Genomic DNA, 14029 nt, shown 5'->3' with positions numbered 1-14029 from the left:
AGAAGCGTGACGGGTTTCATTCGGAGGTATAGTCCTCAAGCCTACCCTTATGGTTTGCCTCCAGACTTCACTCCCCGTACCGCTCTAGACGATTTGAGCCAAGCCCCTACCTTCGAGGGGCAACTCCCTCCTCATGCCGACTATCCTCTACAGGAAGATGATGAAAGAGATGCCCATTTAGGCCCTCTACTTCCCCCAAGGGAACCGGCCCCCCATGAGTTGCCCAACCAAACATAATCCGCCATGCCCCGTCTTAATCCGCACCCGTTAAGGAACTCGTTCCCATTTCAAAAGACAAGGGAAAGATTGATCTGCTTGAAGAGAGGTTGAGAGCGGTGGAAGGCCTCGGCAACTATCCTTTCTTGGATTTAGCCGATCTGTGTCTGGTACCTGACATCATCATTCCTCCCAGGTTTAAGGTACCAGACTTCGACAAATACAAAGGGACAACGTGTCCAAAGAGTCATCTTTGGATGTATTGTCGAAGGATGGGGGCATATTCCATGAACGAAAAGCTGTTAATGCACTTCTTTCAAGACAGCTTAGCCGGACCAGCAGTGGCGTGGTACACAAATCTAGAAGCCTCTCAGGTCCGGTCGGGGAAAGACTTGGCGACTGCTTTTATTAGGCAGTACCAATACAACACAGATATGGATCCCAATCGGAACCAACTTCAGAGCATGAGCAAACGGGAACATGAGTCCATCAAGGAATATGCTTAAATGTGGAGAGAGCTAGTAGCCCAAGTCATCCCACCTATGACTGAGAGGGAAATGATCACGATTATGGTAGATACGCTGCCTACGTTCTGCTACGAGAAGCTGATAGGATATATGTCGGCCAACTTTGCAGACTTCGTCTTCGCCAGAGAAAGAATCGAGTCCGGACTGAGGAAAGGCAAGTTTGAATACGCCTCCAATGCTGGCCCCAACAGCAATAGAAGAGCCCTTGTGGTGGGCACACAGAAAAAGGAAGGGGATACCCACGCGGTCACCACCGCCCCAACGTGGATGAAAACGCCCCAAAATGCTCAAAACTCATACCAACACAACCACTTGAACTTTTCGATCCGAGCTGGAAGTTCCCTCCCAACTCAAGTAGAAGGGCCTGCCACAACAGAAAAAATGCATGCGCAATACCATAGTGGAGCCCCGGCCAGCCAATAATACGACTCCTGGCACGAGCTATGACAATCCACGACGCTCCCCGAGAGACCAGTTCTCTCATATTCCCATGGCGTATTCCGAGTTATGGCCCTCATTATTTGAAAACCATTTGGTGGTGGCCATACCCGGGAAGGTCTTCCAGTCACCATACCCCAAGTGGTACAACTCAAATTCCACATGCGCATACCATAGTGGAGCCCCCGGACACAACATTGATTCTTGCCTGCCATTCAAGTATAAGGTGCAACACCTAATAAATGTCGGCTGGCTATCATTTCAAGAAGAGGGCCCCAACGTTAAGACCAATCCACTAGCCAATCATGGAGGAGCTAGCGTAAACGCCATCGAAAAGGATAGGCCGTTAGGGTCAAAGAGATTAGAAGATGTGGCTACATCCAAAAGATTCATCTACCAGTCGATGTAGGCAGCATGCATGGTCTCTTGTGGCAGAGACAAAAGCGACGAATGTCTGTTTCATCTCAGGGAATCACACGACATGGAAACCTGCCCCGCGGTGGAAGAGCTACTTCAACGGCTCATGGACTGGGGGCAGCTCGAAGTATCCGAGAGAGGTAGGGAAGAACCGCAAATTTGCACGCAGTCGGCAGAAAGGAAGGCTCCCCCAACCCCTATAGCCCTTGTAATATGTTTCGCTAAGAATATGACCAGCCCCAGGTCCGAGTACCCCCTGACAGTGCCCAAGCCGACGCCATTTTCCTATCAAAGCAATAAGGTCGTCCCATGGAAATATACCCCTCCCACTTTTGGAGAAGGGGCTGCAACCGAGGTTGACTCCTTGTCAGCCAAGGTAACCAAGATTACCGGCCTTAGTGGCATAACCCGTAGTGTCCGGGTGTTCGCTCCCCCTTACTCGGTGGAATTTCCCTCCAAGGGGAAAGCACCCATGACCCAAGAGTCCGTAGGTGCGGCCACCCCTTCAAAAGAAATGGATCCCCCGGTAGTAAAGGGAGCTGAAAAGAAGGAAGGTCTCAAAGGAAAGGCGGTGACCTTGGAAGAGGCTCATGAGTTCCTTCGTCTCATCCAACAAAGTGAGTTTAAAGTAGTTAAGCAATTGAATAAAACTGCAGCAAGGATCTCCTTGCTCGAACTGCTCATAAGCTTTGAGCCTCATCGTGCACTATTGGTAAAGGTCCTCAACAAAGCCCACGTAGCACACGACATCTCAGTCGAGGGTTTTGAAGGCATTGTTAATCACATAACTACCATTAACTATCACGCGTTTTTGGAAGAAGAGATTTCAGTTGAGGGGAGAGGGCACAACAAAGCTCTACATGTGTCTGTCAGATGCATGGACCATGTTGTCGCTAAGGTACTCATCAATAATGGTTCAAGTTTAAATGTGATGTCAAAGACCACCTTGGAGAAACTTACTTTTAATGCGTCACGTCTAAAACCGAGTTCGATGGTAGTACGAGCTTTTGGCGGTAGTCGACGGGAGGTGATGGGGGAAATTGACATCCCCATTCAGATAGGCCCCCACATTTGCAATGTGGTTTTCCAAGTAATGGACATAAATCCCACCTACAGCTGCCTTTTGGGGAGGCCATGGATTCATGCGCTAGGAGTGGTCCCTTCGACGGTTCACCAGAAATTGAAATTCGCGGTTGGTGGACTCTTGGTGATAGTGTCAGGTGAAGAGGATATGTTGGTAAGCTGCCCCTCCTCGACACCATATGTAGAGGCAGCGGAGGAATCATTGGAAACAACTTTCCAATCCTTCGAGGTGGTAAGTTGTGCCTCTGTTTAAACAAGTCCATTGCTACCTTGTTTCTTTAATGCGGTCCTGATGGTGGCGCGGGTAATGCTTAGGCACGGTTATGAGCCCAGAATGGGTCTGGGCAAGGATAGCCACGGGAATGCCGATGTGGTTGACATTAGGGGTAACCCGCACAAATATGGGTTGGGGTATGAGCCCAGGAAACCTAGAAGAAGGAATGCACCATCAAGACTCCGGGCAGATAGGGCATGGCCCGGTCATGTTAGCCAGTGTTTCACAAGTGCCAGGATAATGTTCAAGGAAAAGGTGGTGGCAATAGGAGAAGAGGCTCCACAAGATCCGCCGAGTTTCGTGCGACCGTGCCATCCCAATTTCCAACTGGGGAATTGGCACGTGACGAGCCAGTCAGAAGTCTATACTGCTGATTCAATGTAATTGGAGGCTATAGATTCCTTTCTCTTTTGTATTGTGAAACCTACCTTATTAAATAACAAAGAGATCTTGTTTCATCTATTCTTGCGATTCTTCCTTTTCTCATATCATTTTGCATGTTTTTGTTTTTTGTCTTGAATGGTATAGATGTGAGGATCGATCCTTTGAGGATCCTAACAACGAGGGTTTGATAATCGATTTTGACTGAGAAGTAAGTCAAACAATAAACGAAGAAGAGGAAGAGGACGTCCTTTCACCAGAGTTGGAGAGGTTGATCGCTCAGGAAGAATGCGAAATGAAGCCTCACCAAGAGGAAACCGAACTGATAGACTTAGAGACCGGAGAGGGAAAGAAAGAAGTGAAAGTAGGAACCGGTATGTCCGCACCTATTCGCCAAGGTTTGGTAACCCTTCTTGAAGAATATCAAGACATCTTCGCATGGTTGTACCAAGACATGCCAGGTCTGGACCTCGACATTGTGCAGCATAGGTTGCCATTGAATCCTGGGTCTTCCCTGGTTAAGCAAAAATTACGAAGGATGAGAGCCAAAATGTCTTTGAAAATTAAAGAAGAAGTAAGAAAGCTGTTCAATGCGGGTTTCTTGGCTATGGCTCGATACCCAGAGTGGGTAGCCAACATTGTCCCTGTCCCAAAAAAAGATGGCAAATTGCGAATATGCGTAGACTATCAGGATTTAAACCGAGCCAGTCATAAAGACAATTTTCCTTTACCACACATTGATATACTAGTAGATAATACAACTAAGTTCGCCCTTTTCTCATTTATGGATGGTTTCTCAGGGTATAACCAGATAAAAATGGCACCCGAAGATGTGGAGAAGACCACTTTCGTCACCCTATGGGGAACATTCTACTACAAAGTAATGGCCTTCGGGCTAAAAAATGCTGGGGCAACCTATCAATGTGCCATGGTAGCTTTATTCCACGACATGATGCATAAAGAGATAGAAGTCTATGTAGATGACATGATTGCCAAATCTCGGACCGAGGACGAACACCTCGTCAATCTGCGTAAGTTGTTTGGAAGGCTGTGGAAATACAAACTGAAACTAAACCCCACCAAGTGCACCTTCGAGGTAAAGTCAGGAAAGTTGTTGGGTTTTATCGTGAACCGGAAAGGGATAGAGATAGATCCTGAGAAAGTGAAGGCCATTCTTGAAATGCCAGAGCCACGCACGGAGAAGCAGGTTCGAGGTTTCCTAGGCAGGTTGAATTACATCGCGAGATTTATCTCGCAACTCACCCCTACCTGCGAGCCCATCTTCAAACTATTGCATAAAAAGCAGGCGGTCCTGTGGAATGGCGACTGCCAAGAGGCCTTCGAAAAAATCAAACAGAGCCTCGCGAATCCCCCAGTGCTCATGCCACCTGTAACAGGAAGACCTCTTTTCATGTACATGACTGTGTTAGACGAGTCTATGGGGTGCGTGTTGGGTCAGCACGATGACTCTGGGAAGAAGGAACAAGCCATTTACTATTTAAGCAACAAGTTTACAGCCTGTGAGATGAATTACTCAATGTTGGAAAGGACGTGCTGCGGCTTGGTATGGGCGTCACATTGTCTTAGGCAGTACATGCTCAGTCATACGACTTGGCTTATTTCCAAAATGGATCCCGTGAAATACATCTTTGAGAAACCGGCCCTCACGGGACGAATCGCTAGGTGGCAGGTACTACTATCTGAATTCGATATTGTGTATGTCACCCAAAAGGCGATAAAGGGAAGCGCCTTGGCAGATTATTTGGCCCAACAACCCCTCCAAGATTATCAGCCGATGCACCTTGAGTTCCCGAATGAAGACATCATGGCCCTATTCGAAGAGAAGCAGACGCACGAGGATATAGACAAATGGATTGTTTGTTTCGATGGGGCATCTAATGCTTTGGGCCATGGAGTAGGGGCAGTCCTTGTATCCCCGGATGATCAATGCATCCCTTTCACGACCAGGCTGGGTTTCGATTGTACCAACAATATGGCCGAATATGAAGCGTGCGCCCTTGGGATTCAAGCTGCCATTGATTTTGACGTAAAGCTACTCAAAGTGTATGGAGACTCGACTTTGGTAATACGTCAGTTGAGAGGAGAATTGGAAACTAGGGATCAAAAATTGATACTCTATCAAACTTATATCTTGAAGTTAGCCGAATTCTTTGACGAAATTTATTTCCACCACATACCTCGGGAAGAGAACCAAATGGCCGATGCATTGGCCACCTTGGCATCCATGCTCCAACTTGCCCCACACGGGGATCTGTCGTACATTGAATTCAGATCTCGGGGAAAGCCGGCACATTGTTGTGCGATAGAGGAAGAGTGAGATGGAAAACCGTGGTATTTCGACATCAAACAGTATGTCGAGAACAAAGAATATCCACCAGGGATTTCTGACAATGACAAAAGAACGTTAAGGAGATTGGCTACTGGTTTCTTTGTGAGTGGTACCGTCCTGTACAAACGAAACCATGACATGACCCTCTTGTGATGCATAGATGCCAAAGAGGAAAACTACATGATTGAGGAAGTCCATGAGGGTTCATTTGGGACACATGCAAATGGGCATGCTATGGTTAAGAAGATCCTTAGAGCAGGTTATTACTGCTCACTATGGAAAGTGATTGCTGCACCCATGTAAGGAAATGCCATAAATGTCAAGCGTTCGCAGACAATGTCAATGTTCTGCCACATCCTCTGAATGTCATGTCCGCCCCTTGGCCTTTTTCCATGTGGGGGATAGATGTCATAGGGGCCATCGAACCCAAGGCTTCGAATGGTCATCGCTTCATTCTCATGGCGATAGATTATTTCACCAAATGGGTCGAAGCGGCTTCCTATACCAATGTCACGAGGAGTGTGGTGGTCAGATTCATAAAGAGGGAACTGATTTGTCGATACGGACTCCCTAGGAAAATCATTACTGACAATGGCACCAATCTGAATAACAAAATCATGCAGGAAATGTGCGAGGATTTCAAAATCCAGCATCATAACTCCACCCACTACCGGCCAAAGATGAACAAGGCTGTGGAGGCTGCAAATAAAAATATTAAGAAAATTATTCAGAAGATGATAGTGTCGTACAAAGATTGGCATGAGTTGTTGCCTTTTGCCTTGTGATGTGCCATCATTTTCTTCTATTTTCTAAACCCTTTTTGCACCATTTTAATTATTGATTGGTCTTAATTGTCAATTAATTAGGCAGTTTTATTATTTGGGCTCAATTAGCTAATTTGATGTTTTTAATCTAATTTCAGGAATTAATGAAACATTGGGCTTAATCCGGATTTTGGTTGTGGACTTGAAGAGGGCAAATAAAGCAGCGCTTACCTTAGTTAATTTCTAATTAGGAAATTTCGCAATTTTATTTTATGTTGTTCAGTGTTTATTTCGTTTTGGGCCAGAATATTGTAATAGGGCCCAGTGACTTTGAGTGACTCTTTTTAAATAGCTGCCTTGGGATTCGTGCAGGGCATTCTATTCTGTTATGCTATTCATTATTCAGAGCTTTGTTTTAGGGTTTTGGTTTTTCTGTTTTGACGTTTCTGAGTTCGTAATGCAATTTTACGTTTTCTGCTTCTAATTACAATTTCGTTCTTGCTTCTTCTTCTACTCTCATTTACGTTTCTGTTCCATTTTACATTTCTGTTTGTTTACGTTTCTGTTCATTTACGTTTCTGCTTCATGTTTCAATTGCGTTTTCTGTTTGAATCCATGGAAGGCTAGATTTTCTGGTGTTGTTTCCTTTTGAGGACGAAGCCCAACTCTCTTTGAGGTTTCGCTTGTAATGTGGTTTCCTGGTAGTTCTCCCTTCACCAGTATCCCAAATTCGTGAATATTAATCAGTGCACGCTTCGTGTTCGATTAATTGCCTTTGAGCCTAACTTGCGTTCATGCTTAATGGACGAAGGGCTAACTGGTGTATGTGGTGCCTAATCACGTATTGAAAACCCTAAGTTGATTTTCGCTTAGTAAATTGAAATAGGGTTGGATTAAGTGGTTGACTGTTAGGGACGAATTCTCTAACCCAGGATAAGAGAATGGCTTCTGAATCAGAGGAAACAACCCGTTTTTAATATTAGTAGTTTCGAATTTCAGTTTACTTGTTCTGCTCTTTAATCACAAAACAAACAAACCCCCTCCCCCAATCGTTACTGTTACTGCAAGTATATTATGAACATTTGGTTTGTCACTGCTAGTTGGGAAACGACCTAGGATCACTTCCTAGTTACTGCATTTTCATGTTTATTTGATTCGGGTACGGCCTCGATCAAATTTGGCGCCGTTGCCGGGGAGCAGTGTCCAAAGGTTCGTGTTTTATGTTTAATTGTTAGTATTGTGTTAGTATGTGTGTTAGTGTTGTTTAGTGTCCTGATATTTTGTTTAATGTGTGTTATGTTTCAGTTTTTCCATCAAGCGTTTCCCCTATTTCAATCTTGGTTGTTTTGCTGTGAAGATTGTGCTTGAAAACAGAGTAGTAGTAGAAATCAGCTTGCGGAAAAACAGAGTAGTAGTAGAAATCAATTAGAGACGGATTTTAGCAACCACCCATGCTGAATTATTTGAGATTTTTTGTTTTAGTAGCTAGGGTTGTTATTTTTGGCTGAATTTTTTTGTGGTAACTTCTTTTAATCCATATTGTGTGGGAAAAATAGCTAGAGCCTTTAGTTTGGTCAGATTTGAGAGTTCCAAAAAACTAGCAAATTTTGTGTTTGTCAAAACTTCAAACGGCCATAACTTTTGCTCCGGTTATCAGAATCGCAATTATTATATATGCATTTGGGGTAGAAAAAAATTTCCTACGCCGTGGCAGCCTGCCATAGGCTGGCTGAGGTCTCCATCGTCCAAAAAAAGCGATTCTGTCAAAAGTTTTTTATTTTTCAAGTTTTATTCACTTATTTTTCTTAACCTACCATTTTTAGCTTTCATAGTTAGACTTTGAATTTTTGTCTGAAATGTTTTGTGCTATCTTCTCATCATTTTATAGGGTTTCTCACAAAATTTAAAGTCATTTGGATATCATTTGAGGGTAGCTGTAGTTCAAACCTACACCTTTATTTACATGACAAGGCAACTAGTTGTGTGCATGCTGAATGTAGTGTATGACTAGAGGCAATCCATCTGACTTACAACCCTTTGATCCTGAGATAGATAGGACATTTCATAGATTAGTTAGGCATCATTTTATACCTTTTGATCATTCTGAGCATTCCATAACTGGTGAATCTGTGCATTCTGTTATTGGTGATTTTGAACATCCTGATCTTGAGCATTATAATTTTGAGCATTCTGATTCTGAGCATTCTGATTTTACACATTTTGAGAACATGGCACAACCTCCACCTCGTGAGAGGACTCTAAGGGAAATGGCTGCACCTGATTTCACCTACGAAAGCTTGTGCATCCAATACCCTGATGAGGATGTCCCATATGTTCTTAAAACTGGACTAATTCATTTGCTTCCAAAGTTTCATGGCCTTGCAGGTGAAGACCCGCACAAACATTTGAAGGAATTTCATATTGTCTGCTCCACCATGAAACCCCCAGATGTCCAAGAGGATCACATATTTCTGAAGGCTTTTCCTCATTCATTAGAGGGAGTGGCAAAGGACTGGTTGTATTACCTTGCTCCAAGGTCCATCACGAGCTGGGATGACCTTAAGAGAGTATTCTTAGAAAAAAATTTCCCTGCTTCCAGGACCACAACCATCAGGAAAGATATCTCAGGTATTAGACAGCTCAGTGGAGAGAGCCTGTATGAGTACTGGGAGCGATTTAAGAAACTATGTGCCAGTTGCCCTCACCATCAGATTTCAGAACAGCTTCTTCTCCAATATTTTTATGAAGGACTCAGTAATATGGAGAGAAGTATGATAGATGCTGCTAGTGGTGGAGCCCTTGGAGACATGACTCCTGCTGAAGCCAGAAATTTAATTGAGAAGATGGCCTCCAACTCTCAGCAGTTTAGCGCCAGAAATGATGCCATAGTCATTAGAGGAGTGCATGAGGTAGCTACAAACCCATCTGCATCATCTGAAACTAAGAAGCTTGAAGGCAAACTGGATGCATTGGTTAACTTGGTAACCCAGCTGGCCTTGAATCAGAAATCTGTACCTGTCGCAAGGGTTTGTGGTTTGTGCTCCTCTGCTGACCACCATACAGACCTTTGCCCTTCCATGCAGCAACCTGGAGCAATTGAGCAGCCTGAAGCTTATGCTGCAAATATTTACAATAGACCTCCTCAACCTTAGCAGCAAAATCAACCACAGCAGAACAATTATGACCTTTCCAGCAACAGATACAACCCTGGATGGAGGAATCACCCTAACCTCAGATGGTCCAGCCCTCAGCAACAACAGCAGCCTGCTCCTTCCTTCCAAAATGCTGCTGGCCCAAGCAGACCATACATTCCTCCACCAATCCAACAACAGCAACAACCCCAGAAACAGCCAACAGTTAAGGCCCCTCCACAACCTTCCCTCGAAGAACTTGTGAGGCAAATGACTATGCAGAACATGCAGTTTCAGTAAGAGACCAGAGCCTCCATTCAGAGCTTAACCAATCAGATGGGACAATTGGCTACCCAATTGAATCAACAACAGTCCCAGAATTCTGACAAGCTGCCTTCTCAAGCTGTCCAAAATCCCAAAAATGTCAGTGTCATTTCAGCAATGTCAAGGACCTCAACCCGTAGCACCTTCCTCATCTGCAAATGAACCTGCCAAACTTCACTCTATTCCAGGAAAAGGTGATGACAAAAATTTACCTAACAATTTCTGTGCAGGTGAATCTTCTTCCACAGCTAATTCTGATTTGCAGAAGCAGCACATTCCCCCTCTTCCATTCCCTCCAAGAGCAGTTTCCAACAAAAAAATGGAAGAGGCAGAGAAAGAGATCTTGGAAACGTTTAGAAAGGTAGAGGTAAACATACCTCTGTTGGATGCAATAAAGCAAATTCCAAGATATGCCAAATTCTTGAAGGAGCTGTGCACTAATAAGCGGAAGCTTAAAGGAAGTGAACGGATTAGCATGGGCAGAAATGTCTCCGCATTGATTGGTAAATATGTTCCTCAAATTCCTGAAAAATGCAAAGATCCAGGTACATTCAGCATACCTTGTATCATAGGGAATAGTAAGTTTGACAATGCCATGCTAGATTTAGGAGCTTCTGTTAGTGTTATGCCTCTGTCTATTTTTAATTCTCTATCTCTAGGTCCCTTGCAGTCAACTGATGTGGTAATTCATTTAGCTAACAGAAGTGTTGCCTATCCTGTTGGTTTCATAGAAGATGTCTTAGTTAGAGTTGGTGAACTGATTTTCCCTGTTGATTTTTATATCTTGAATATGGAAGATGGATTTTCTCAAGGATCAGTTCCCATCATTCTAGGCAGACCCTTTATGAAAACTGCTAGAACTAAGATAGATGTTTATGCAGGCACACTGTCCATGGAGTTTGGTGATATAACTGTTCATTTTAATATTTTGGATGCTATGAAATACCCATCTGAAGATCTTTCTGTATTTCGTGCTGAAATAATTGACCATGTTGTTGATGAATACATGACTGGTCTTTATTCTAATCTGCATGCCTCTCACTCTTCATGCATTGAGTCTGAAATTGTACTTGATCATATGTCTGAATTTGATGCTGAGAGTGAATCTGAGAGTGATATTGATTGCATGCCTGGTGGTGGTGTTTTACCTCTTGAGATTGATTTTATAGAGTCAGATAGGACTAACCATGTTTCAGGAAGTACACATACCTCTGACTTTCTTTATGAGGTAAAGGCTGAGAAACCATCTCCTTCTACCACTGTCCAGCCGACCACACCAGAATTGAAGCCTCTGCCATCAAATTTAAAATACGCTTACTTGGATGATAGCAAGAGTTTTCCAATGATTATATCTGCCTCCCTTGCTGATGAGCAAGAGGAGAAGTTGTTGTCAGTTCTCAAGAAGCATAAGAAGGCTATAGGCTGGACCCTGGCGGACATTCCTAGTATTAGCCCATCCACATGTATGCATCAAATAAATTTAGAAGATGGAGCTAAACCAGTAAGACAACCACAGAGAAGACTCAACCCGGTGATTCTTGATGTAGTGAAGAAGGAAATAACCAAGCTTTTGCAAGCTGGAATCATTTATCCTATCTCCGACAGCCAATGGGTGAGTCCCGTCCAGGTAGTCCCGAAAAAGACTGGCCTCACAGTGATCAGAAATGAGAAGGAGGAGTTGATTCCTACTCGGGTGCAGAACAGTTGGAGAGTCTGCATTGACTATAGGAGGCTGAACCAGGTTACCAAAAAGGACCATTTTCCCCTGCCATTCATTGACCAGATGCTTGAACGCCTGGCAGGTAAATCCCACTACTGTTTCCTTGATGGTTTTTCTGGTTATATGCAAATTACTATTGCTCCTAAGGATCAGGAAAAGACCACATTCACCTGCCCCTTCGGCACTTTTGCTTATAGGAAGATGCCTTTCGGCCTGTGCAATGCCCCTGGTACCTTCCAGCGGTGCATGATTAGTATTTTCAGTGATTTTTTAGAAAATTGCATAGAGGTGTTTATGGATGATTTCACTGTATATGGATCCTCTTTTGATGGTTGTTTGAATAGTTTGGAAAAAGTTTTGAATAGATGCATTGAAACTAACCTTGTTCTAAATTTTGAAAAATGTCATTTTATGGTTGAGCAAGGTATAGTTTTAGGCCACATTATTTCCAATAAGGGTATTGAAGTAGATCCTGCAAAAATTTTTGTTATTTCACAATTGCCTTACCCCTCTTGTGTGCGAGAGGTGCGATCTTTTCTTGGTCATGCAGGATTCTACAGGCGCTTTATAAGGGATTTTAGCAAAGTAGCCCTTCCACTGTCCAACTTGTTGCAAAAGGAGGTGGAGTTTGACTTTAATGACAGATGCAAAGAGGCTTTTGATTGCCTCAAAAGAGCGTTGACTACCACCCCCATCATCCAGGCACTCGATTGGACAGCCCCTTTTGAGCTTATGTGTGATGCATCAAATTATGCATTGGGGGCTGTCCTTGCTCAGAAAATTGATAAATTGCCCAGGGTGATATATTATGCTTCTAGGACTTTAGATGCTGCCCAAGCAAATTTTACTACTACTGAGAAAGAGCTTCTAGCCATAGTTTTTGCTCTTGAAAAATTTCGATCTTATTTGCTTGGTACTCGCATTATTGTTTATACTGACCATGCAGCTCTAAAGTACTTGTTGAAGAAGGCTGATTCTAAGCCTAGGTTGATCCGATGGATGCTCTGGCTCCAAGAGTTTGATTTGGAGATCCGTGATAGGAGCGGAGCACAAAATCTAGTTGCTGATCATTTGAGTCGGATCGAACGTGTCTCTGATGCAGATTCACCTATTCGGGATGATTTCCCGGATGATCATTTGTATATATTGTATAGTATTTCTGACTCTCTTTCTACTCCCTGGTTTGCTAACATTGTCAATTATTTAGTTGCCTCTGTTTTTCCTCCCTTAGCATCTAAGGCCCAAAAAGATAAGATTAAAAGTGATGCTAAGCATTTTATTTGGGATGACCCCTACTTGTGGAAATTGTGCAGTGATCAGGTCATTAGACGGTGCATTCCAGATCATGAGACTGACTCAGTCCTGCAGTTCTGTCATTCTTCCGCACCGGGAGGTCATCTGGGTGTTCAAAGGACAGCTCGCAAAGTGCTTGATTGTGGTTTTTATTGGCCCACCATCTTTAAAGATGCGTGGAAGATCTGCAGCACTTGTGAGCAGTGTCAGAGAGCAGGAAATACACTTACATGGCGACAACAAATGCCTCAGCAACCTATGCTATTCTGTGAGGTGTTTGATGTCTGGGGTATAGATTTCATGGGTCCTTTTCCTGTCTCTTTTGGTTATGTTTACATTCTCCTTGCAGTTGACTATGTTTCAAAATGGGTGGAAGCCAAGCCCACTAGAACTAATGATGCTAAAGTTGTCGCAGACTTTGTCAGGTCTAATCTGTTTTGCAGGTTTGGAGTACCTAAAGCTATTGTTAGTGATCAAGGAACCCATTTTTGCAACAGGACAATACATGCCCTGCTTAAAAAGTACGGGGTGGTACACAGGGTATCCACACCATACCACCCCCAGACTAATGGACAGGCAGAAATTTATAACAGGGAAATCAAGAGAATTCTAGAGAAGATTGTGCAGCCAAGCAGGAAAGATTGGAGTACCAGGCTTGATGATGCTCTCTGGGCACATCGGACTGCCTACAAAGCACCCATAGGAATGTCTCTTATCGGGTTGTCTTTGGAAAGGCATGTCATCTTCCAGTGGAAATTAAGCACAAAGCATACTGGGCAGTGAAGACTTGCAACTTCTCTATGGATCAAGCTGGCGAGGAAAGGAAGTTGCAACTGAGTGAGTTAGATGAAATCCGCCTAGACGCCTACGAGAATGCCAAGTTCTACAAAGAAAAGACCAAGAAGTTCCATGATAGCATGATAGTTAAAAAAGACTTTGTGGTTGGGCAAAAAGTGTTATTGTATAATTCTAGGCTTGGACTCATGAGTGGTAAGTTGAGGTCTAAGTGGATTGGTCCTTTTGTTGTTACTAATTTTTTTCCTTATGGTACAGTTGAGATCAAAAGCGACTCCACAAACAAGAGCTTCAAGGTCAACGGACATCGACTTAA

At 43.6% G+C, this 14029-nt stretch overlaps 1 non-coding gene and 1 pseudogene across 1 annotated transcript; one reads left to right on the top strand and one right to left on the bottom strand.

The window, feature by feature from the left end:
- The first annotated feature begins 1704 nt into the window (after window positions 1–1704).
- LOC114424069 lies at window positions 1705–13979 on the top strand (annotated as a pseudogene).
- Window positions 9057–9163, bottom strand: LOC114424854. The gene has a single exon (XR_003669144.1). It is a non-coding gene; the product is annotated as a small nucleolar RNA R71 (small nucleolar RNA).
- Window positions 13980–14029: the final 50 nt, after the last annotated feature.

Source organism: Glycine soja, chromosome 8 (genome assembly GCF_004193775.1).
Source record: "Glycine soja cultivar W05 chromosome 8, ASM419377v2, whole genome shotgun sequence".
Lineage (NCBI taxonomy): Eukaryota > Viridiplantae > Streptophyta > Magnoliopsida > Fabales > Fabaceae > Glycine > Glycine soja.
This window is presented reverse-complemented; position numbering and strand designations above follow the sequence as displayed.